The 26,808-nt window shown below is 34.5% G+C and overlaps 1 protein-coding gene across 1 annotated transcript in view; it reads left to right on the forward strand.

Moving 5' to 3' along the window:
* The first annotated feature begins 4,991 nt into the window (after positions 1 to 4,991).
* The window catches only part of Arl4 (ADP ribosylation factor-like 4), a 47,774-nt gene continuing 25,957 nt past the window's right edge, over positions 4,992 to 26,808 (forward strand). Inside the window, exon 1 of the mRNA XM_053750469.1 lies at positions 4,992 to 5,429. The gene's annotated coding sequence lies outside the window, so the exon portion shown is untranslated. The remainder of the gene's footprint in view (positions 5,430 to 26,808) is intronic.

Below are 26,808 nucleotides of genomic sequence, written 5' to 3' on the forward strand. Positions count from 1 at the left end.
GAATAAAATATAAATGTTTATTTAAAACGTTAAAAACACACACACTTAACATACAAAACAAAAAGTCCGCTAAACATTGAAAAATATAGTCCAAACTATGAATTTGTGTTCTACAACAATTCAAATAAGCCAATTAGAACAATACAATTAAGTAGGTATGGTCAGATAAATCACATTTTTTTGTAAATTTAATAAGAGTTAAGTAAAGTCCTAAGCACTTTGTCAGCTACTTGCATGTGTACCTGCGCCATAATACACGTACATTCCATTTTTTCTTACTAATCCCTACATGTAAACAATATTTACAGTACCTAAAGTTGAATTATGTTGAAAATAAATCCTATATTCGTTCAAATTCATTATTAATTCAAGTTCAAAGATTATAAAATAAAACTATTAAACACGAAAGTAGTTTCCTTAAACCTTTATCTTAATTTATATTGATGTAAAATCATAATAAGACTTGTAAGAAAAACCAAAGTTTACTGTCAACAAGTCAGCTATACAACTATTAGAGCTAAATCTAAAAATGCGTTACAGAACGGTTCCTGTATCCGACGCGCTTAATCCAGGATTTGCGCCCCTTAATTACAGGACCACCCAGGTAGGAACACGCTCGTAAGAATCGAATTAAGTATGCCTAATTAGAACTATTCCACCGATTCATTTTATAGCGTCATTTCTTTTAATAGTAATAAACGAGCATTAATTAAGACGAGATTTATATTTTACTCACTGTGTTAAACATTATTCTAACCAAACCAATGACATGCGATTATCATGTGATATATACTTAATCGATTATTCATATTAATTAGGTGTCGAATATTGTAGTCAAAATTTATTACATATCAATAATATCTAGCATCCACATCGATAAATGACAGTGACGTGATGGACACTGATGATGACTGACATTTATTGTGAATTTCACTTTCATTTTCATCCATGATGCCAGGCAATTTTTTCGAGTAAAACAACAGGGACCTTTTGAATGATTTACCCATGGAAAAAACGTTTATTAAAACGATTATGCTTATAAACGATAAAAACATTCGTATGTGTATTTTTATTAAACTTTATTGTGCCAAGTAAAAAACATGCTTATTATTACAAATAGCAAAAGATTATCTCCCAGATAATTGAGAAACATGCAAAAAAGTAACGCAAGAATAATATTTGATTCATTCTTTATTTAATTCTAAAAATAACTGGCCAAAATAAAGATGGTTTTAATTTTCAAAATTATATCTTTTTCTTTATTTTCCCTGAGTAATTTTTAAAGTGACCTATAACATATATATTATATATACCTATAATATTGTCGTAACAACCAAAACACATTAACATTTTCACCGTGTAACTGCCTAACTTTATTATTGTGTAACTACTAAGTGTCTATATATTAGGGAGTACCTACTTACTACTACTTACAACTCGAGTCAACAAAATGTAACCAAACTTGTCACTTGGCAACGGGCGAGGGTGAAAATCCCCCTTCTACCACCAATGACGAAGTACTTTAGTTACCCCCAGTAGACACGAATGAAAATGATACGTGGAAAAAATATGCTTTTCATATTCAACGACTTCGTTCGAATCCTATTTAACGATAAAAGGGACACGACATTAATTAATACAGTTTAGGTAACTTTATTAATATTATTAGTTATTTCGAAGTTGTTTTTATGAGGGTAATAAATTGTATCAGTTTTTTTCGTCTTACTTCAAAGTAAAAGCCAAATTTTTATTGGTTGCTGTAAATAATTATCTGGATAAGATAATGGTACTACTGCCACTTTTTATTATTTTATTGTACCCCTAACAAAATTTAATTATATTCATCTTCACAAAAATATTATATCAAAACCTGTCATTAGTATTCATGTATAACATATATCTATCATGTTCAATTCCAAAATTTTGAGATTTTAATATTTTTATTTATATCCCATTCCCTCTTACTGATTAATACATATTATATCTTTATTAATAATCCCGAATTTAATCGACAGCTGAGCCCCGGATAAAAGCCAATCTATATTAAAATATCAGTTCTTAAAAAGATAGCTCTTCCCTCTTCTTTTAAAACTCTGACGTATAAAAATGTGAGTGATTTCTCAAACGTTCCATTTAAACGTACAAATACGTATCGTAACCCTTAACTAGTTGCTATACATCACCGTCAGAGAAGCCTACGACGCTCGCTTCCCATAGATAATCATGAATAGCCCCTTTAGCTGTGCCTATTTTGGTCGATCTAAAGGATCCTCACTCGGATCTGATTATGATGAATTATTTTATTATGGAGCTGCTTGTGTGCCACTAAAGTATCATTTATTATCACAAATTGTAATCAGAAAACTTCTGGATGGTTACAACTAGATACTTGAAATTGTCAGCTATTCGTAGTTGTAATACAGCTCTATCGATATTTAATAATTTGTATCACTGCTCATAAAGGCACATGGTGTGATTTTAATACTTAGATAGGTACACACACATTCAGTAGCATATCTGTACGGGGCAGAATTAACCAAGAGTCCCGAGATTCAAATATCACGTTTAACTGGAAAGTGGGCTTATTTATGGAATGGCGATTCAGATATCGCAACAGGCCGCTAACACATCGCCCATGAGATAAATCTACATCTTTCGGTCGGGCTGCAAATGCATCTGCATCTCTTGCGAAGACAAAACGTTTGTCTTCACTCGCAGACCAGTATGGAAGTACAATAATGTTCATATTGTACTTCCATAGGCCTACCTGGCCTTACATGGATAAGGCTGAATTGAATATTTCCAACAGGTTTTTGTAAATTTGTATCTAATTTACCAACTTCACATCGATTATAAACACAATATGTGCGAATGCACATGCACATAATTTGTGTTAATAATCTCGGTGTTGTTTAGACAATTACTGTCTGCTCTGTGTTAGAAGAAGCACTGAACTGGTGGGTCTGATTCATCAGATTATTCCTGGTTTAGATTAACCCTGACCGCAAATAATAGGAATAATTCACTTGGTTAGCAAATAGACAAGTATATTTGTCTATCTGTCGTAAATAGTGCACACTGTTTTGTACATATTTCAAATTTATAACCTTCTACTACTCTCTCTCTCTCTCTCTCTCTCTCTACTATCAATTTCTTTATTTTGATCTGATTTGTGTGACATTTATATTTATTCGATAATGTTGTCCAGAGTAACCCTATTATTTCGGTTTAGTGCCTATTCCAGCTTTAACATTCAGTCTATATTATTGTGTAGTTTTTTTACATAATTTTAAACGATTAACAGAAACAACATAAAAACAAATTTAAGTAATGAATTAAATTTGTGAACTTATTATTTTTATTAATACTAGTGGACCCAAAAAAATATATTTTTCAGGGAAATATATAAATTAAAAAATTGAGTAAGTTTGTAAAAAAAATGATATCACCACTGGAATTCAGGTCAAAATTTTATTGTAATGACTATAACTTTACTGTGCACTATTACATCGAATATGAAAAACGAATAAAAATATTACAGAGCGAAAAAATATGCGTCCATACGAAATGTCGCTAGTGAAAAAAAAATGCGGAGTGTGTTTTATAAGATAAAGAAGAAAGATGATGGTACTTGCAATCATAACATTGCAAATATATTTATCTTATCGGTTGGTATTATCTCCCTTCCTATTGTTGTCTGCAGGTAGTCAGGACAATGCGGAGATAGCCGACCGAATATAGATAATGACGTTGGTTCTGCTCTCGTTGCATTATGCAAGTGCATCCTTGAAGAGCTTTCACTTGATTGGATTATTATCTAAGTAAGTTTGGACATGAACCGAAGTTTACCCAACCAACAAAAAATAATGGATAATCTTACATTATTTGAGATCAACTAATACTTTTTTTCAATCCTTAAAAGGCTAATCCTTAAACTAAAAGCCATGTCGCCGTCGCGTCGTTCATCGCAGATAGCGGACGGAAGGGGTCAAACGTCAAGATAACACAATCTAGGAGCTCCCGATGTCATCGTGTGTCGTGTGATGTCCCGTCCAACGCTTGTACTACAGTATAATGGCGATAGTATGTACCGGCATTATAAAAAGTACACACCTTCTTTATGTGAAGAAATACTATTCTTTAAATTAATTTTCTTTAAGTTAATAATTCAGCGCCTAAAACTTTTATTAAATAATAAATTTGTTAAATATAATTTTGGTCCAAAGTGTCTTACTTACTCTAGTTTACTCTCCTCAACAATAGTATGATAAATCCGTCGACCTTGTGCCAACCGAATTTATTGTAAGTACTAAAACAAAAGATAAATAAAATACAGCCGAGTGATCCCGAATTAATGAGGCGTTAAAACATTAGGTAGGTAGGTACCATCGCATTTGACTGGCAATAAAAACATGGACCTTTAAATTACCTCTTAACTTCTGTCTGTAAATAAAGAAGTAAACAGGTAAAGTATATAGTTAATAATATTATGTTTAGCATCTAGGTAGTATACTCTTGCAGTATATCAAAAAATACTTTACAATATTTCGTATATTTAAAGTACTGATGTAATAAAGTACTATACTTACTAGGTATGTTAATTAAATAAAGACAGAAATAAATTAAAACAAAGGCGCTCAAAAGGCCTCTTTAAAATATAGCTGAAATGTTAGTAAAGGATATCTACATATTGACGTTGTATTAAAGTCCAAAAGTTATCATAAATAATCAACCTTTCCACTGCTTAATCATTACCTTAACACACTACTAACAAGGTCCTGCACGCACCAGAAGTTAATGACCTTACATTCAGGTACACCACCGATGCACAAATGTGCAGAATCTACATAAACATGGCCGCGTCAAACGTGCAGTGATTTCAAAATAAATAAACGCCGCGCCCCGTGTCGTGCGGTGCGCTCGACGCGCTGAACGGTACGCACCGAACATCGTGCGAATGCAGCGAACGCGATCTTTACCTCAGTCCGGACGTTGCCGCGGGCGGGGCGGCACGTGTCGTGCGCGCCTCGCGATCACCTTTGTTTTTATCTAAACCATTGTTTAATTCCATCCGAATACAATCGATACGAGGTTCCAGTGTAACCATATGGCCTACAAGTTACATTTCGATGCGATTTTAGTGTTTTAAATAACATATTTGTGACAATAAAGTGTTATCTATAGCTACAGCATATGAAGGTGGCTTATTGACAAGTGAAACTCTTTATCGTCCCATTGAATACCGTTCTGTTTGCGATTGTTGATTAACTGAAAACGTGTTGGTGGTCCCTGTTGTAAAGGAAAGCATGCAAATCAATAAGCGGATGGATAGCCAGCAGCAAGCAGCCGAGAGCTCTTAGTGTGCGGTTTATATCTCCGTTGCATATTGATTGCTTTTCAACCAGGATCACTGCAAATTGTCAGTTACGGTGAGTAACGACGGAAATATAAGTGGGAATAACAGATTTCGCATGGCTCACCTTGCGAAATTAGCAGTATCAACGACGTTATTATAACAGTACTTATGAACATTTTAATGATAGGGAAATTAAAGAAAATAAAGACAAATGATATCTTTTTCAAGAAATATATAATAACATGAATTTTGAAATAAAGGATTAACTTTGACATTGCTTCTAACAGTTGTTCTAAAATACCTAATATTATATATTGAAAAATTGTCTTAACTCATTTTTCTTTATTTAAACGAATTCCACTCATGTGGACAATATTGGAAGCACAAGATAAAGTCTAAATAATAAAAACTAAGACAATTCTGAGATGATGATACAAACACAAGATGCTTCACATCCTAATAGAATCCCCCTACTTACTTGAACAAATACATTAGTAAACATTGAAGATAATGATAAGAAATTGAATTTTCAATTTCTTATCATTATCTAACAAATTCAATTCATTACTCGTCTAGTTTTAGGGCCGCAAATATAACATTTCCATCATGAGAAATTGAGATACATTTATTTGATGAGATTTAGTAATGGAAACTGCATAGGTATATTTGTTATCCGGCAATTAACGAAAAGTCACGCCCACGACACGACCAATCAAATGATCAGATAACAAAATTTTTTGCACAAGTTTTTGTCGTTCATGCCTAAAAAATGAACGTGAGCAGTTTAGGCCAACTGCCAGATGATTCCGTTACGGAGACCATATTTCTAAGTCAAGAGCAGTAAATAGCACAAAAGGTATAACGGGCGATGACACATGTCAGTTCTCAAGTTGTTAAAACTGTCGACCACTCTTGAAGAACATCTCGAAACAGAAGCATAAACACAATGAGACATTTATATGTCGATTATGAATAAAAACGAGTTACAAACCTAATCCAATCTATCACATTGCTAATTAGCTTGGAAATCTAATAGGATCTGAATATTACAATGAAAGCCAATATGCAATAAATGGACTATACTAATACTTTACACAGTAGACGTGATTCTGGTATTAGCTTCATAGCTGTCTGATCTCGGGTAAGGTTTAATATGGCGAAATAACTAGTGTAATTCGTACAATTTTATTATTGAGGTTATCCACAGTACTAATTTAATTATTTTAATTGATAATGACCTTCAATTTTTTTCCACTGAAATCCTCTGCGTTTATTTTTTGAACATACATAGAGGTTAAAGGAGGTTATCTGTATAGATTGTAATATTAGTAAGGCTACCTGGCTGGCAGCGGCCTCGAGGTCGAGCTTTAGTTACGACTTTAACAATAGAACTGGAACTGAGTACGAGGCACAAGTGTTGCCATTCCATTAAAGTTAATATTACGTTGGTAAAGTTTCAATTCGCTATGTATAATATGAAATAAAATCTGAAGTCCACTTCGCTGGAAGCACAAGATTTGCCATTGAAATTATAATCATATTTATATACACGTCGTTAATTTCTTCCTTATCAAATCATGTATATGCATAAGAATAAGATTGATAAATATAATCGCTTTCAAAGAACTTCCACTTTTCTCAGCTGTTTCCTGGTAAACTTAAGGACTTCTTATTAAAAAACATACCTACATGAACCAACCTCTACATTAAATCTGCAAGCGTATTTGGAAAGCACACCTGACGACAGGGGAGTAACCAGTTTTGCCGCCTGGTCTTACTGGACCCACACGAACAAAAAAACCCATTGCTTTATTGTGTCCTCACCAAAATCCTGAGTTAAATATTATAGATTCTCATGCAATAAAAATACGGGTGTATATAAACCACATAAACTACATTAACGCGAAATGAAAGTAACTATCGATCAATGTACTACAATATACTTACAATAATTACCGCTTTTACTACCAACACCAACCAATTAATTTCTTCACCTGAGATCTGGATGCTCGCATACTGCTATATGCTATTGTTTTTTGTGCTAACATGCACTTTCTATGATGATTTCAAACGAAATAAAAGTAATGTGATTCAATGTCTTCTCTATCTCGAAAGTTTAATGACTCGGTGATTTAGGTCTCATTATATCAGAGATTTGGACCGTCTGTTTATCTAGTATATTACCATTTTGATATTAGTTTTCACAGAAATCGTTTATATAAATTCACAAATGTACAAATTTACTGTTTTCTTACGTGTGAATAGTCACAGTGAACATTTTGCGCAAGTGCCTTTTTGTTGAAAGGCTTTCGCTTAACCATTGGCGGTAGACTATTTTGTACTAATGAGGACATTAGAAGCAGCACTTTTAACTCCCTTACATATTCTCTGTTTGATTCATCCCATTGATATGCAAAGCTGTTTTGTTGTTGTGGTCAGAATTACCTGAGGCATCTATGATTCATCCAGTACATTCCCAACATATTTTAATAAAACTTTTTTTTCATTTTACACATTCTTTTAATCTGATGTGAGAAATGTCTGCACGTTTGACAATATTTTACCCCTGAATTGTATTTTCATACTATACATTTTAGAACATATTTTTATTTAGTAACCTTTGTTAATGGTCGCTATGAATATATTGTACGCTCAAGTGTTTTTGGCAGGTTATGCTCGTTAATTTCGTTGGTTAGCCTGAGGTGAGGTGTAATCACTGACCTTAATCTAAAATAGCTGAGATTTACTGCTTGAGACTATTATTTAATAAGAAGTTAAAATTCTACATTGCAGGTGCTCGCGGAGTCGTGTTGCTTTATGATTTCAAACAGCTACAATTGTTTTCTTATAAAGAAGATACCTAAGACCATTTGTAGACAATCACTTGTATACAAATCGAAGATTTTCTTAAAATTATGTTAATTGAAACCAAAACTTCTAATTTTGGTTAAAATATTCACCGTGTATTTTAGCACCGAAAGGTGACCTAGTGACATGACCGGCCTTAATATTATACGATTGTATTATCCTATGTAACTTTATTAACAAAAAGCATCATAAATACAAAACAAAAATGCCGTTTTACAAATAAAAATAATCTTCCAACGTGCCACAGGGAGGCAACGTGCCCAGTATACTGGCAGCGTTGCCCCGTTGTATAGCGAGGCTTACACGCTGAGCAAAAAAGCTGCCAGCCCTCGAGTCTCCCGTTGCCTCCACGAGGCGCGTCGTTATTTCTCTTAAAAATAGCCTTGCTTCAGGACCCCAAGGACCCATCGTTTCAACAGCAAAAGGTAAAAAATAATAATTATCCACCAGACCCATATATTTTCGCATTTTGCCTGCTTCAGCCGCACTAGCCGCCGCGCCGCCATGAAGAGAGGTGGACGGTAAATGTGACGGTGCCAAAGTGTCAACACATGTGGCATCCCAAACCAGGCTCCTTCCCAAGCGCCAAGGGACAAGGGACATACCGTCCGGGCGTTTACCGTCAGCACGGAATATCCCGTTGGGTTCCCAGATTGAGGGGATACCAATCGTTGCCAATGTTCTGCGAATGATATCATTGAGAGATGCATGACGAGGAATTCGCCCTGCACTTCTCACACAAGACAGGCCATGATGGCCGAAACTGTTAACGGCCATACCACATTGACAAATGTGGGGTTGATTTATTTTCGCACCCAAGCGAAGTCCCATAGCCAAGGTAAAAGTGGTTTTGTCTAAAAGAGTGCCTACATGTTTTGATGGGAGTGCCCGAAGCCAATAACCAGACTCTTTCTCCATTAAAGCTAGAAAGCGAGCACGATCCTCCAAACGGCTGCACTGAGACAGAGTCCTCTCCTGGATGGCCTTGCATAAAGGATTGTCCCACTGTCGCTGTGAACTTCTGTTTAGTGGTAACTCCTCCGAACTAATTGACCGCCATACCTCCTCAGCCTCGCTCAAGCCGCACACCTCAATGGGACCCGATAACGGGGACAGAATCCTACCACATAATGAGGATGCCGCATGAGCGGAGGACAAAAAGGCTGGAAGAGCCACATCAGATACTTTACGCACGCCTATGCCTCCAAAACGAACTGGTAGTGAGGCAAACTGCCAGGCCACGCTATTTATTTCAGAATTGATCACTCTTACCAGTGAAACTTTAATAAGTTCATCAAGGACTTCTAGATGATTGTGATGCTTCCACAATAACGAGCACCGTATAGCATAAGTAAACTTGGGCACAAAGAGGCAGAATTTTATAATAAAGTAAGCCATGTGAGGATTAATTTTAAATAAAAGGTCTGAAGACGCATTAAATTTAATGACCTGTTCATTTACGAAATTCTCAACAGAACCCTCCAACACCGGGGCACCCAAAATACGTAAACTATCCCCATTCACCAAAGTCAATCCAGGAGCTACTGCTAGAAAACTTGAATAAATATTGTCTCTGTCTGAATCTGCAAAGGAATCGCCTATGTATAGTTCGCACTTGGAGAAATTTAGTTTTAACCCTACCTCTTCAAAACTATGAATCAAAGTCTCCAAGTCCGCCCTTACGGTCTCAGCGTTCCCACCCAAGGTCCCATCATCTAAATACCACATATTTAGAGGAGAACTGAGAGTAGATATTATAGGGTTTATACCGAGACTAAATATGGCAGGTCCTAAAGGATCTCCCTGTTGACAACCTGTTATCGATTTTATAAGTTTATCCTTGTAGACAAGATTTGATGGTGTACCGTAACATTGCCACAAATATGAATAAATATCTGGAATGTGCTCTCTAGCTTCTCGCAAGAAAACACCTCTATCAATTGAATTAAAAGCATTACATATATCAAGTTTTAACAAAACCTCACTATTAGCAGAATTGATAAAAGTCCTAGCAGAGTGTACCATAGCCTCACAGCCACCCTTCACTCCAAAACCTAACTGCTTAGGCTGAAATAATGAAGACAAAGTAATGAAAATATTTTTGCAAACAATTTTGGAAGCCAATCTTCTTATTGTGCAACCTACTGCTATCGGACGTATACCACCATCCTTTTTGACGAGGGCACATAAATTAGCCCCATACAAAATCCTGGCTACTTCATTGGGAACCTTACCGGCCAACATTAAATTAATGAGCGCAACCAAACTCTGCAGTAAAGCGCGGCCCGTATCACCAGTGGCACCACACAAAAGGTCTTTCAAATGCTGTGGTGATAAGCCATCCAGACCGCTTGCAGATCCACCTTTAAAAGAATTAAGAGATTCCAATACTTGATCAGCAGAAATTTGTAGGTTATGGTCTGCATCTACAGGAGGATCCGGGTGAAGATTACGCGTTGTATTTTGAGGATGTTTTCTCACCAAGGATTCAAAGGTTTCATCAGTTTCTGGAGCAAGAGCATCATTGGAAAAAATCAAATGAGCTGCCCCCCTCACATCCCCATCGCTAACCTTATTCTCAATTCTCTTAATCCTACCAAATAGAACATTCTTGGACCTATTTATAAAGCGTTGCGCATCCCCAATACTAACTAGATAATGATCATGTTGACAACAATTCGATTTTATGAGTTGGGTTAGGGAAGATGAACGTCCTTCCTCACCGTGTACATGCAAAATTCTGAAAGCAAAAGACAATAAGCTTTCCCAGCCTTCTATACTGTTGGTCACAATGATATTGTCGATAACTTTTTTTAAAGCTGTTGCAACCGACAATCTTGCACCCCTGGGGATTCTCTTCACTACTGGCAAACATTTTTTGTACTTAGACAAAAGAGCCCAAAACACACCCTCCGGATGGTGACTATCACCTGGACCGGAAACTGCCAATAAAGGAGGAGGCCCATCAGTATTGGACCTGTGATTAGAACTTGATACCGATGAAGATGAAGCCTTATGAACCCGAGAAATATGTACATTAAGACCCCTACGTCCTTTAAAAAAACGCGGGCGATCACACTGCTCACACTTTTGGTAAGAATCTAAAGAAAGAACCGTGGGGCCAGCTACAGGCGACACTGCAGCAGGAGCTGGGTCTGGTAGTGACATTATAAAGGTAAAAAAAAAATAACAAATAATAATAAATAACATGCAACACCATGCATTAAATTAATATAATTTCCAAACTCGTTACAATGACAGTATTTATATTAAATCAATCGCTCAGAAATATAATAATCCAATTACAATATACATTTTTTTAATTATTAATTATATTAATGTTTCATATAAGTAAGTTTTGACGACCTCGGTGGCGCAGTGGTAAGATTCTTGCCACTGAACCGAGAGGTCCCGGGTTCGATCCCCGGTCGGGTCATGATGGAAAATGATCTTTTTCTGATTGGCCCGGGTCTTGGATGTTTATCTATATATGTATTTGTTATAAAATATAGTATCGTTGAGTTAGTATCCCATAACACAAGTCTCGAACTTACTTTGGGGCTAGCTCAATCTGTGTGATTTGTCCTAATATATTTATTTATTTATTTATTTATTTATTTAACCAGATATAAAATAAAAAGTTAAACTGTCAATTGCCTAAATACATTTATAATTCAGTCACAATAATCTTGAAATAATATGAATTTATTGCAAATCGTCATTATAATTTAATTCCTATAATCACAAAAATAATAATAACAATGAAGACAAAAAATTATTCATGTAAAACATTTGCATTGCAGTTCATAACATGTCCATTAAAAAACACAATCAATAATATAAATGTAATATTTTAATGATAATAAAAAGAAAAACATAACTAGTAAGACAACTAACTACAGACTAAGATTCGAACTCGTAACCCGCAGATCAGAAGCAAGACGCGTTGACCACTGGACCATTTTATTGATGACGATGACGATGAAATTGTTTATCGGAACATAATAACCAGCTGATATTTAATCATATGATGGTGAATATCGATTGTTGGTTTTAAAGACACCTTCAGCCAGTAGTTGTTATAAAACAACCAATTGAATAAAATAACCAATTAAGTACTTATATAGATTTATAAGTGAAAAGCACTGTTGCACAAAAACCACTACACTGCACTGCACACACTTCTTCATGATTCTTCGACTTGATTGAGCCAAAACACGACCAAAGCCAAAGAGCAGTTATTTCCTGAGGTATTTTCGTTTATTAGCCAATTTAGAAGTATTCCATTGTCGAATTATACCACGAACAGACACACATATGCCTCGATGCGTATACTTAAAAAAAATATTCAATTCACATTAAAGTGGTAACTGTATTATTTTTAAGGAATTAAAATGTACAGAGTCTGTGTTTACTGTGCAGCGCCCTTCCACCACATTCGATTCGATTCGATTGTATTTAAGGTTAATTTAACACAACTTTTGTTCGCACAACTTTACTTTCATTGAAGACAATGTTCAGTTCTCGTTCTTTTGTTTACATTTTATGACTTGCTGCTTTTGGCTTATTGTGGTACACTATTGTGTCTTTAATTCTAATTTTACGTTTGAGATATTCATTAATAATAATTATGCTTGCGTAAAGTCCGTGAATTGCTTATATTTAATCTAATCTATTTCATTAGCTTTCCTATATTTAACAAGTTTGCTTAGTTTTCCTAATCTAGTGGCATAAACTGCATACCTTCATACACCTACTCGCTTCTATGTAATGCATATCTGTACTTAATTGGGTATATCATGCACAGCTTCAACCGGACCGATACGATAACGTTGATCCAAACCATATATGCACGGACATTAAGTGAACACAGTCAGCAGTGGCCATAATTAGACTACTTTCCCACGCGGACGCGGAGCTACTGTCCACACCAAAACTAAAATGATCTTACCAGTTCTACTGAAAGTTAGTGCTAAACAATGAGTTTTAAACTCGCGTATATTGCGCAGGTTAGAATGCAATTTATTAAACTTTACATATCTCATGACAAACTTATCACCAAAACATCGATAGAAATATCGCTTGTTGCAACATCTCTGGTAGGTACTGTGGTCATTTTGACACAGGGGAAATTTTGATATTATTATATAGCATACTTAATGCAAGTACAGGATAATTTATTCCTTTCATCATATTGAAAGTATTCGCTGGTGTGTGAAATGTAAATAATCATTAAAATTTCGAGAGAAACAAATAGACGCAAACACGAAGCAATAACTGGTGCTTTTAAATGATAATAAATAAATAAGGCAAATAAGTACCTAATCAATATCATTAAAAGACGGAACATTCTCGAAGGTTTCAAGTTATTTCGAACAACAAAACACTTCAAACGGTTCCCATCGTAGTCCTTGACATGCCCTACAAATATTTGGACAACACCTACAAAATGTAACGATAGAAAAAGTTCAGCATTCGACCTTTGTAAGAATTTATACCTCAGTTTACTTATGTTTACCACTTGGCTATAATGACGTTAACGATGAATTTCAGAAAATAACAATTATTTGCCAGAAATTACTCTTTCTAAATAACTTGGAAGTATTCATTTCACTTTGTTTTATAAACTGCCACAAATTCAAACTAAAATAGAACTAAACGTGTAAAGTGATATTTTATTATTTTATTGACGTTAGGGGAAATTCATTTTATATGTTCTACCGCCACAGTCATTCTCGTCGTATTTAATTATACTGTTTTTGCCACTTTCATGACAAATATATCATTCTCAAAATCGATACAAATGAGTATTTTAATATTACAGCAAGGTTATTATTGTGTTTATTTTGAGAGCCTATTTATTTTAATGTATCTAGATTGGCATTAATACCTTGAACACCTTGGAAGCATAAGCTTCATAAATGCTATTATCAATACAGATCTTTATGTAAATGAATTTATAGTACAATGGAGTCATATTTGAATATCGATTTGCATAACGTGTAACGAAAACGATAAAGCAATGCAATGGGAATAACGTATCTTGTTTATTGTGATTACAGTAAAGAATTTTTAATAATTTCATTTTTCTTTGGAAGCGATTGAGAAGTTGTATTCTATATATTTTATTTACTTTACCCTTTTGAAATGTTTCGACCTAACAAGTTTAATCAATCATCATATTGACGATTGAAATCAACGCAATCGGCCTCTTCTTATGGATAATACTATTACACAAATTCGTACACCAACAGACCAAGCCTTACATATAACATTATAGTGTGTATTGTAACTGTCAATACCGTAGTGTGTACTGTTAACGTCTTAAGTTCTTATGTAATCTATTGTAGTCGTGCCATAGCCTGGGGTGGCGCTGCAAAAAGACATAGCGTTTTGCAACCTGACTGTATCTTGGAACTTTCTCTTATTATCTTAATTTGCTTATCCCATAAACCGTTATAAAAAGCCTGGTTTTGATTTCATTTTGTTTTACAAATTCACACCAAACACACTTCGACCGTAGAATATTAAAATCCATTTGTCAGTTAGTAGACTTACTAAATTTGACGAATTAACCCTCGCTATAATTTTATCGCTATAATTAATTTGAGTCCAATTTGCTGTCAAAAATCTACACAAGCTATTAAAATTTACTAATAATTAATAATAGACTATTAGGGATTTTAGGAGCATCATACTTCACTTTTTTTATTTTAACTGCTAGATACCTATTTCAAAATAGGTTGATACAGAAATTGCACTCTTGGTTGCCAGTAACAAATATGACATATTTTTACATCTATTTGATCCTGACTTGCATTTAAATTTTTAAAACGTTTAAGAACGTAGAAAAATTGGATGAAAGTGGATATTATATTAAGGATTAGGTATATCAGAACTCCGACCTCCAAATCGTCTAGACCAGAGTACCCTAACCTATTTCAGTCAGTCACCTCCGTCACCTCAGTCTAACATTGACGAAATTTATCGTCATAATTGCTAAAATAATAGTATATTCTACAGAGTTAGGGATCTGAACAGTAAAGTCAACAGATTTAAGATTTTGTGGATATACCACTACCACTTTAAACATTGCATCTAACTAGTTATCAGTCATAATATAGCTTATTCAATAGCGAAATCTTATTTCAAAGCTTTTTAGATAGTATATAGTACGTACATCAGATCTCTCTTAATCATCAATATTTCATGAAAAAGACTGTCAATTAGAATTTAATTACGAAAAAATGGAACTGAGTGGGTTTAAAGTTCGTTCACTTACGCAAAACGCCTACGCCTTTTCTTTGAAATTATCTTTACAATCATACAGAATTTATAATGGACTTTATTCGAGTACTATAACCAACAACTTTGATCTAGAAATAAAATCGTCTTAAATTGTAATTGAGCGTGGGATATTCAACTAAAGAGATCAAAGGTGACTAAATACAATATTGAGGTCATACTATACTCTCAAGCACTCTCTAAATGTAAGGTATTGTTTTACGGACTGAATACTAAACAATTTTAATTGAATCGTAAAAGTTTATCAATATTCGCTGTCATGTCCCGGTAGTCACGTGCACAATAGTGTACGCAGCTTGGTTACAAAATGCCGTTCATTCACAAATGATACTAGAAGTAGGCAGCACGATTGGTTTTATTGTGAAGACACTTTTATATTTCATAATAATAAAAAAGATTAAACGAGCCAATCAGGTGTCACTTACATGCACTCTGTGTTTCAATATACATTACAGACCCTTTCCTATATCCTTGAGTGGCGTCTGTTGCACCAAAGTGGATTGATGGTATTTTTTGCCTAAAAAGTCCAAAAATATAACTAGTAATAAAAAGTTCTATATTTTGCAAGTGTTAATCACGCTGAATTATAAATGTAACGTAGGACAGTTATAGTTTTATATTATTGACGACACGATAAAAGATATAGACAATTTATTAAATTCATAGGTCGATAAGTAAATTATTCTCATTTCAAATATACACGCCCAACCGCCCCGATTTCCTTGTTTGTAGTATTAGTCTTAATAGCTGTTGATGGACTTCTGAATCTTTTCTGTTTTAAATAATGTCATTGTTACATGACCGAATGACATTGGGCGTGTGAGTATTCTGGTCGCTTTTAGTTGTCCCTAAGCCATCCTGTCCCGACTCACTACAAAATAATTGCTGGAGTAATTAACATTCCGGAGTACCGCTAACGTAACTTTCTACAGTGGGTGGAGTGAAACTACGTCAATACAGCATTACATTTGGAGTCACGAAACTCACGAACGTCATATGTATAAATACCTCAACGTTCTTGCCATTAGAAACACAATTTCCTTTATGGCATTTTATTGCGCGGGAAAGTAATGCAAGCATAATGTTCTAGTTATTATTTGTAAAAGCCAATATACCAGGAAGTATCAATTTCGTTATACATAGTACTTACTATTCTAATTAGTAAATAATTTGGTTAATGAGATACACAAGAAGATTATTTATAATCACTTATATACATAATAGTATCCAGCAAACGATTGATTGGTATAATTGCTTTTGCCATTTGCTGTGTCTGTTTTTTGGTATCAGATTGCAATTTATTATAGTTTATGGTAAACTTGCATAATAAACTTTACAAACGTTTACATTGGTTTTGACCAGTGTTGAGCAAAATCGACTGTATATTGAAATCTATTACTCGTAATGTAGCCAAACCTCGTGGCAAAATTACAACAGCTAAAGTTAAATAAATTACACAAACAACAAGTCTCTCAAAGGCTGTTCAATGATGTGGACGTAATCAACGATAATCCATAGTTTCAAATTTGAGTAATACACGCTAATAAGTTTTACCTTTGCTCTAAGATCTAACATAAACATAACCTTTATCATTCTCGAAGGAGAATCTCAAACAATGCGAGGGAAACCAACGTATTCTAGTGTCAACAGCTCACATCCGAACCTGGGGTTATTGATCTGAAAATGTAAGAGGTTTTCTCCAGCCATTGTCTTAAACGGCTACGTTTGTAAAATGAAACAAGGAGAACGTGCCCAAGTGGCCAGACGCACGGTAATGGCTAACTCCGCTGCGGTGGCCACACTGCTGATTTTGTTAGATTGTAGCTATAATCCCGGTGTGGATAATGGCCAATTTTCAGTTATCATATATATACAATAAACGTTGCTTAATTTTCTTTTAATCAGTGTCAGCTATTTAGCTGTTTGTTGCTCTCGTAGCTGTCACAAAATCTTGCTAAAAATATAGAAATAATTTGCAAGTAAGCAATATTGCTTACTTGCAAATTATTTCTATATTTTTATAACAATTAAAAATAACTTCTCTGGTTAATCACATTTAAGGGTCCACACTACAAATCAATCAGGCATACAAATGCGGAAAATGTCTGCTGCATGGACCCGATGCTACAAATCGACGTTGATATCAAATGACAATAGCTATCCTTTGTAAATCCAATCTTCCTTTGTGCGTATCCGTATGCGTCCGACAAGCGGGCGGAAAGATGGCAACCCTGTAGAGAAGCTTGAATCGAATGTATTTTCAGACGATATTGGTTTCATTGCACAATCGACTCATATTTGCCGTTCTCCCAATCCCATGAGCAGTAATACGATGTAGATAACTTTGTAATAGATTTATATTTGTATATGTATATACTTTTAAAATAGACGCAGATTGCAGCCATAAAAATGATATTACAGATTACAGATTCTACATAAGTAACCAAATATCGTTCCCATTTTTGCTAAAACAATAATTTTCGACTCCATTACACGTCTAATTTCACTCAAATGAAAAATGATGATTGACTCATACACAGCCAGCCTCTCATCCTAGATGAGAGGCTGGCTAGGACCTATCCTAAGCTTTGAAACTCAGATCATCGTCCGATCATTTTAAGTAAACCGTCAAACTGTGGAAAAATTTATTCACAAAGGCCTCTCAATAACAGAAGTATTTTAAATCGAGGTAACCATAGCTTGAACAACACCTGTAGACTAATTACACAATTTGTTATTTTGAGAGTGCGATTCGTCAGCGTCTGCAAAATTAATTGCGTTAATCTAGAAATGTGAAGGCCCAACTTGGATTTAGTTTATTGAAATGTATTTGATTTAGCCAGTGCTATTGACTTCGTGCAATAAAAGAGCAATCCATCTACCGACCAATACAGATCTCCTCGCGGCAAGTCTGTGATGAGATAGATCATTATGAATTGAATTAATTTAGAAATGTTTCTAATATTTAAAATAAAAACAATAAAAACTATAAATTGTAGATAATAAAGAGCACACCGTACAGTCACGGTGTGCTCTTTGCTGGCAACATTGGGAGCTTATATTAACCAATCTTGACCATTCATTAAAGACAGACTGTACGTGCGTATACAAATACTTCAACTACGAGTATTTATACCTCATTATAATTATCTGCCAATATAGTATTAGGGTGCCCATCCAAGCGTGTAATTAATTACTTACCTCCTACAAAATCGATATCCGAAGTAGAACATAATAATATATAGCAATGACTAATATACAAGTTAAATATTTTTAGATAGGTTTATGGATACAACTGAACACAACTACAATATCGTTAAAATTAACATAAAATTAATAAAGTAAAGGTAAGGTATATGAAAATACGGTATATGTACATACAAAATGTACATTTCTCCTCTATTTTATATACCATAATAATATGGCGCAATCGGTGTAATTTTTAATGTGAAAAGTCCTCTAGAATAAGACAAATCCCTTGTAAATAAGAAGTTAAATCTCACATAGTAGTACGTAAACACGTATAAATATTTGTTTTAGAATACTTCATGAGGTAAAAATATCGCCAGTGACATTGAAGCAGAAATCTTTCGTTGAGAGGGTAGTTATTTATAATTTCACACCTACGACCACGGCCGCGCCAGGGGCGTCACGCGATAGGAATTTTCTATTTACAAATTTTACGACAATGTGTTTCATATGCCAGATTCGCAGTAAACTACTGTGATTGTTTCATGAGCTAATCTATTTATGCTTTACTCTATTTCTGGCAATTGAGACATTGCAAATAGAGCATTATCAAATATCTACCTAAGCTATCGTCTGATAATTGGATAATTATAAGGAAAAATACATTAATCAAATCAATATTCACATTTCTTAGGTTCTTTATTGATTATCTAAAACCTCTATATTCAGTCGATTGTTCTATTCTTTGCCAAGTTTTCATCATTACATCCCAATTTACAGTAGATAACTGTTGGTAACGGTTTCCACGCTGGAAATAATTCAGCATTATTATGTACCAGAACGAATTGTAGTTGTACTCAGATACACTTGTACCATGAACATATAATTTAGCTCGTTTAAATCTTGTGCAATATCTTACAGGTCGAATATTCTTATTACATTTTGATAATACTTAGTTAAATAGAAACTTTTATGACGTGTTGAATATTTGTTACCCAACTATTCGACTTGCACAGTCATCCAACAAATTTAAACTGCAAACGTTTGCATTTCCAATGAGACATGTCAAGTGAGAGAACTTATGTGAAAATTCCCTTACATACTCAACATATTATACTATAACATTGGTGTAAATAATGACTATGTATAACCAAAGTTCGGTTACGGAAGACAAAAAATGCTGTGTCTCACGCTCATAAAGGTGCTCGTTCATCATGCCTCGCAATCACGCGATCATCACCGTTGTGATTGATTCACATCAATCATTTCTGAAAGCAATTTTCGGTGACGTATAATAGTTGTATTGTGCGGTCAGAGATGGAGTTTTTCAAGATGAGAAAGAAGAATCTGAAGTTATACCTATAATAATTCCAAATATAGAGAAAACCCTAGCTCTTTATATTTAAAAGTACTTTCTTTCTTTTCCCTAAACGTATATAACGTTAATGCAAAAATGCACTTAACCTTTTCAACTTGTAAAACTTATGATATATAACACTTATAGCAGACACTCCTACTCGAAGATACAATTACCAGTTCGAAATAAGCACGAACATACGTGGGCACGCAAATAGACCCGTGTAAATAAGCTAAGAGCACGCTCCGATATAAACAGCCTTACATAAGACGTTACTTGAGAAAGCTAAAATGCAGACCTTGTAATAAAGTCTTAATCCTAATAAATTCATGTTTTACTTTTAAATTAAATGCAGAAAATTACCCAAAATTGTAATCCTAATAGTCAAAGTTAAAGCCAATTCACAATATATTACCAGTAACCCTTTAAATCTCACTGTTTAAATTTTACTGAGACATTTATTATACACAAATTCTTGCAACGTATTCGCCCCTACTGCCGTCTCATAGAATTCCACTTAGGGTGACTCGTCATGTGGTTGACTGTACGTGTACATTTGTACATAATTGTGCATTAGCGACAGACTGAGTTCAAAGTCCGTTAACATAATTATGAGCTGAAGCTGAGCAGACTAATAATAGTCAGCAGTTTCTGTATTACTGCATAGTTATTGCAACAATAACAACAATGCTCACTTTACATCATTAGATTGTGTCTGTGCAAGACGAGTGTGTAGAAGAAGCAAGAGAGGTCTACTTGTATAAGGATCCTAAGAAGTGGAAATCCAAAGCCTCTGACCTGCAGGCCTACCATCAACTTTTACAGAACAATTCCAATGCAACTCAGTACAATTTAGGAACCTAAAATGAATCGCATTCATACAAAAAATTAAGTCAATTTGCGATGCAGTTCAATTTAGGTCGTAAACTGGATCGCGTTAAGAGATTATAGTAAGCCACCTGACCTCTTCTGGAAACAGGAACTGTGTGATTTTATGCAAGTACATTTCTTGGATGCAAGTTTATTTATTTATTTGTTGCAAAGTTTAGGCAAAGAACTATCTTCTCTCAAAATTTTAATTCATATACTCGTATCAACAACAGAGTGCTGTTTATTGGATCTCTTCAAATGTTTATCATATTAATTATTGCTTCCTCACGCATATCGCATCCATATTTGGATGACTTGACTTTAAAGAGAAAAAATTTCTTAGTCCGATAAAGAATTGTTTTCTGCGTAAATTACATTAAAACTACACAATTATAATAATTTTAGGTATCTCACAATAATAATTGTCAATAAATCGCACCATTTGATCATTTTGGACAGTGGTCCACGGAATTAATAGGTACTCGAAGTACTCCGTACAACGAAGTACTTACTAAATCGAGGCCGTGGTCACCTAATTGTAATTTCTTATCGTGACATGGAAGAAAAAAACACGAGATAATCTTATCGTAACTTAAGTGTCATTGAATGGCAATTTCACAGCAGACATCTTAATGCGGAAACCAGTTGGTTACCGTGGCATCATGGCAATTCCATGATTGCTTGTATGGTCCATAAGCATTCCTAGAATACCTGCTCGTGTTACATGGGCACGCGTATACACTATTACCACCATTAATGAAGGGATCGATGTTAGGTGAACGATTGAGATGAATGGTTGTATCTGCGGGTTTCTAATCTTACCCATACACATTAATGCGATTTGCACTTAAACTTTAATCAGGAATCATACCTATCTATTGGTGAATACGCATGAAAATCCGTGCAGTAGTTTTTGAGTTTATCGCGAACCGACAGACAGACAGACAGACGCGGTAGGGGACTTTGTTTTATAATATGTAAGGATAGTTCTGTTATTTTTGTTTTTCGTTTAAAGTATGTATCAAAGATTTTTTTTTGAAAGAATTGACGTTACCAATGTGGCTATTTCACAGATGTTTCTGTTAATGCATGATCCTTCAAATCGTTATTATAACAAAAATCGTCATCTAGCCGATTCAAGCCACTTTTATACTTTTCTCAAAACTTGTTATTTGCTAAAAGTAACCAAAACAATGGCGATAGAAAGTGACAATACAGCACTCGTCTGCCAGCAATACGTCGTAAAAAAGCTATTTTCTAGTCGGAAGCAATAAAAACCTATCTCGGCTTAAGGTGACTTACACCATATCTCAGGGTTGGCATCGTCACAATCCCAATTGATTGTATAAATAATATAAAACATGGAGTTTCTATTAACGCTATATACCTACTGCATTTTTCCTATTCAAATATACTTTGAATGTTAGAATTAAACGAACACAACACGACGCAAATCTTTTCGATTTTAATAACTTGCGGAATTCGTTTAGGAATGTTACAAGAACACGTTACTTTTTAAAATTATCTTTTTTGATATTGAAATGTAAATATCAATATTTCTGAGACTCTTATATACTACAATATTGTTCGCAGACTACAGTGGAAATCTTCAAAGTTATAGCCCTCAACTTAAGTTACTTCTCAACTTTAAATGACATATAAAAGAGGTCCTCACAAAACTCATAAGAAGGTGTTTCCAACTTTTATGAACAGCGTTAATGAACTTCAGATAACTTTGAAACACAAGGAATGCTATAAACATTGGCAATAAAAGACCCGAGCTTTGAAGAACACATATTTATAGAAAATAATAGTCCATTGCCGTCAATGTGACCAGTGTAGCTGCTCCAGAATAAAGTAAGAAATAAAATTCTGTCCAGAAATAGCATTAGACCAGACTCTGAAATATGTGTAAGTATATATTTAGAAGCATCACAATTTTCATAGCATAATTATTTCTCTCGTCTTTCCACGACACTCGCACCCCATGTCATATTTTCGGAAGCAATCGTTAACCCCTTATTTCTATCTCCTTGTGTCTGTTGAGAAAACAAACACAATATACTGTTTTAATAACCCAGATTACAGAATATTAGCATAGACGAATGGGGCTTACCTATCTGCTGTGATTATGATGTTTGGTTGGTTATTTAGTCTTCATAACTCGACCTGACCTAATTATTCCACCAAAAACTGAGGAAATCCACACACTACTTTATGAATTACCAGCTATTGTGTGAAATGGAGAAAGCAATGACCACATAATAGCCCTCAGCCAATACAATACGCAAATACGAAAAAGGTATTTATAAATTATGATAAATGTGATGTTATAGATTAAAAGTCACCAATTCATAAGACGCAGAAATCAGAAAAAAAGTCGGTTGCACCTAGGCAGAAAATCGCAAGTAAAAGGTTAAAGACGACGTCAAAGTAGACTGGTGCAACTGACTCTAAGTGTATGAAATTCTCCTTCTGTTAAACTATGTGAAAATACACACACTATGAATCCGTAATGTGCCAGTTAGAAATCGATAAGAGCCTAATTCGGAACCCATCGATTCTTTTTAGAACAATATTATATACCAGAACTTATCATACATGAATTCAGAAAACTTTACATTTGTTAAGAAATTCTAATGTTGATATGTAGTGAGAGTAATTTTATGCGCAAATCATTATCGCATCGTGCGGCAATAATAATAATTATAAGTCCCTGACGTAATCTCTACATGTATCAATAAAAACATGAATTCAAATAATGATTTCTCATCCAATTTCGTTTCACAGTTTTACCGGTACCTATTAAATATAACGGTGTAACACTGCACCAAAACAGGCCGTCTCGGCTTCGATACTACTATAAAGCACTATATATTGATGAAAACCATACAAAATGCGTCGTGTAGTTTTTCAGTTTATCGCGTTCATAGAGATGCGCGCTTTCTCTTAAAGCCAAAGTGAAGTCGCTATTTGACTGACTTAATCTAAATGAGATCTAGCGAAATTAACCGGTATCAGATCAGAAATAAAACAGTCGACTATAGCGGCAAATTTACTCGAATTCGTATTCATTTCAATCGATCGATCGTTAAAACAAACCGAATTTTCAAAATTTTGTGGTCACACCGTCCTCATTCTTGGTGGCGTCCAAGAATGCAACGAGGGAAACGTTAGGTTGCGAGAAATATTGAGCCAATATAAAAATTCTTTAAGACAAATTAGACTACCTGCTATTGGGACAAACAAATTAATAAATGCAAGCACAAATTACTTTTGAATTGCCCGCATGTCATTAGTTTTTGCAATTTCAAAGAGTTGCAAATCGCTAAGTAATTTGGCAACGTTCGCTTTTCTAAATGGTGGGCATCGTGAATCTTATGTATTAATATTTATACCTCCGAGTATTCACATTCATACGAATCAGCAGGATATTCCTACCAGTTACATACAATTACGAACATTGCAATAGACTAATTTTCTAATTTCGCCTAACATATCGAAATAACAAAAATTATCAAGTCTACATATATGTAGACTGTATATTTTTAGCGAATGCTATCGTAATCGTATCGTAAAGGAAACAAAATAAAACATTTTTCGGATACAGAGTTAACAATACACCGGAACGACGCTCCAATTATTATTTACAAACGGCGCTAACCATTTCCTAAATGTAATCTTAATTTAAACCTTGCTTGTTTGTGATAAGAGCTACATTAGGTTATCTTTAGGTGATGCTATGCACGGGTACCTAGAAGCTGATTTTATGTGGATTTGGTCAATATCTGGGTGCGTGCGGCAAATTGCCGGTGGTATGAGGATAACGGGATTCGATTTGAAACAACCAATGTGGCCAATCAGATTAACCAATTAAAAGTGGTTTATTCACACTAGTTTTTTATAAATATATACTTCAGTACGAATAGCTTATACATTTTGCCACGTGAAATTAGCTTTTCGCTCATAAAACCAAGTGTTCCAGATAGCATAAGTATGTTCTTATCAGCACTTACAATGTGCAGTTACAATGGTAGCCATGAGGTGCACTGCAAGATCGAATCTTTTCACCTCGGGCTGTACAAAGCCGACCGGAAGTAGGACTCGTGCCGCGCTCACATCCGCTCTAATATAATGGACTATGATTTTTTATAGAACCACTTCGAAAAGCGAATTATGTAACCATGGGACTAAAGTGGCATAAGTACTGCTTTTGAGATTTTGATTCTGTAAATCAAGTTAGATATAAAAACTCACACTTATTAGATCTTCTGACTCTACAAATTTTATTTCCGGCTAATACTAATACTAATACTATTATGTAGATTACATATCTTTTTTATCCTTGACATATCCTGCCATTATAATCAACATAATCATTATATAGCAAGCGATGTAATTTAAGAAAAAAATACTTATACGATGATGTATCTACTTTGGAACTACGACACTTATAATAAATACTTGCAAAATAATAGGAAGCACATTTGGAAGAATAATTACATATTGTCAATTTCCATAGCTCACAATTCACATTACGGTGACGAAACAGCGTATAGCGTGGCACGGACCGTGGAACCGGCACCACAAAACCGTTTTACAGATCTCAACTCTTCCGAAAGTTGAGCTCGAATTACTTTTTTAAAGGAGCTTTTTATCATAATTATAGTATTTATTTTTCTCTTGAAGGTGATTAAGCATAGGCCAATGAACCTAGGAGCAACGTAAAGGGTACATTTTGCAATTCAGATACAACAAAAAAATAGATCAATGTCGATTTTGCATGAAAGATTTATTCGCAGAAAATTTCCACAAAATTCGACCAACTCGCCCCTTGCCTGTGCCGTGTTTAAGCTTCGTTTATACCACAAACACAAGGAGTTGCAACTTCTGCATAGTGTCATTTTGTGCCGGGCGTTCCGCTGGCTGGGTCCCTATGAATAGCCCATTGTAGGGTCCCATTGATTGGTATAATTAGCGTGTGCTTTACCGCAATCATCACTCGCGTATGATGTTGCTTTTAGTATATGTAAACTAGAAGCACAAACAGATTGAAACACAACCTTTCGAAGCTACACCAAAGGAAAATTAAACATTCATCAACTTTGCATTATATTATCTCCAGAAAAAACTATTTATTTATATGTTAGTAGTAGTAGGCAAGCACATTATTTTTCTTGCGATTTTAGCCACCCAACTAATATATGTGAATAAATAAGTTTACATTAATAAACGCAAAATATTTAGAAAATAGTTTCGAACAATAAAACGCTTATTTCATAATTTTATCGTTGACCGACTTTCAATCATCACACACTAGTCACGCTATTTTAAAAAAATGCTACAAAAGTGCATTGTTCAGTTGAAATAGTGATTTTTAAATTATCGATTGTTTGATGCTCCAAGTACATGACCATATCCATTGTTTCACAAAATGGGTTGCGCAAGCAAGCATATCCCGAAATGTGTCATCTCCCTCCCACGTTTCGATTCTGTCCTTTTCTAACTTAGAATATATTAAGAGCAATAATGAACCGGGACAGTTCGTCGTAAATAATAATTGAGTTGAGAATTATTGGTGTTAGCTGTGTAACTTTCCTACGTTTCGTGTAGTAATGTTTGGTTAATGTAATACGATATTTTCCTTACATTTCCATGGTCCACAGGGATATTTTTGGATATTCACTATTGTTATTTTGTTCTTTCTTCGTATGACCACTTATTTATGAGTTATCTTCGTAAGTTTATGTACGAATTCTGAGCAACATTTTCTAACATCTATTTTTTGAAAGAATAATAACCATGCATGCATCCATTAGCAAAGCTCAAGATGTATTTGCTTGTATACAATAAGTGAAATGTA

This window comes from Plodia interpunctella, chromosome 10, assembly GCF_027563975.2.
Source record: "Plodia interpunctella isolate USDA-ARS_2022_Savannah chromosome 10, ilPloInte3.2, whole genome shotgun sequence".
NCBI lineage: Eukaryota > Metazoa > Arthropoda > Insecta > Lepidoptera > Pyralidae > Plodia > Plodia interpunctella.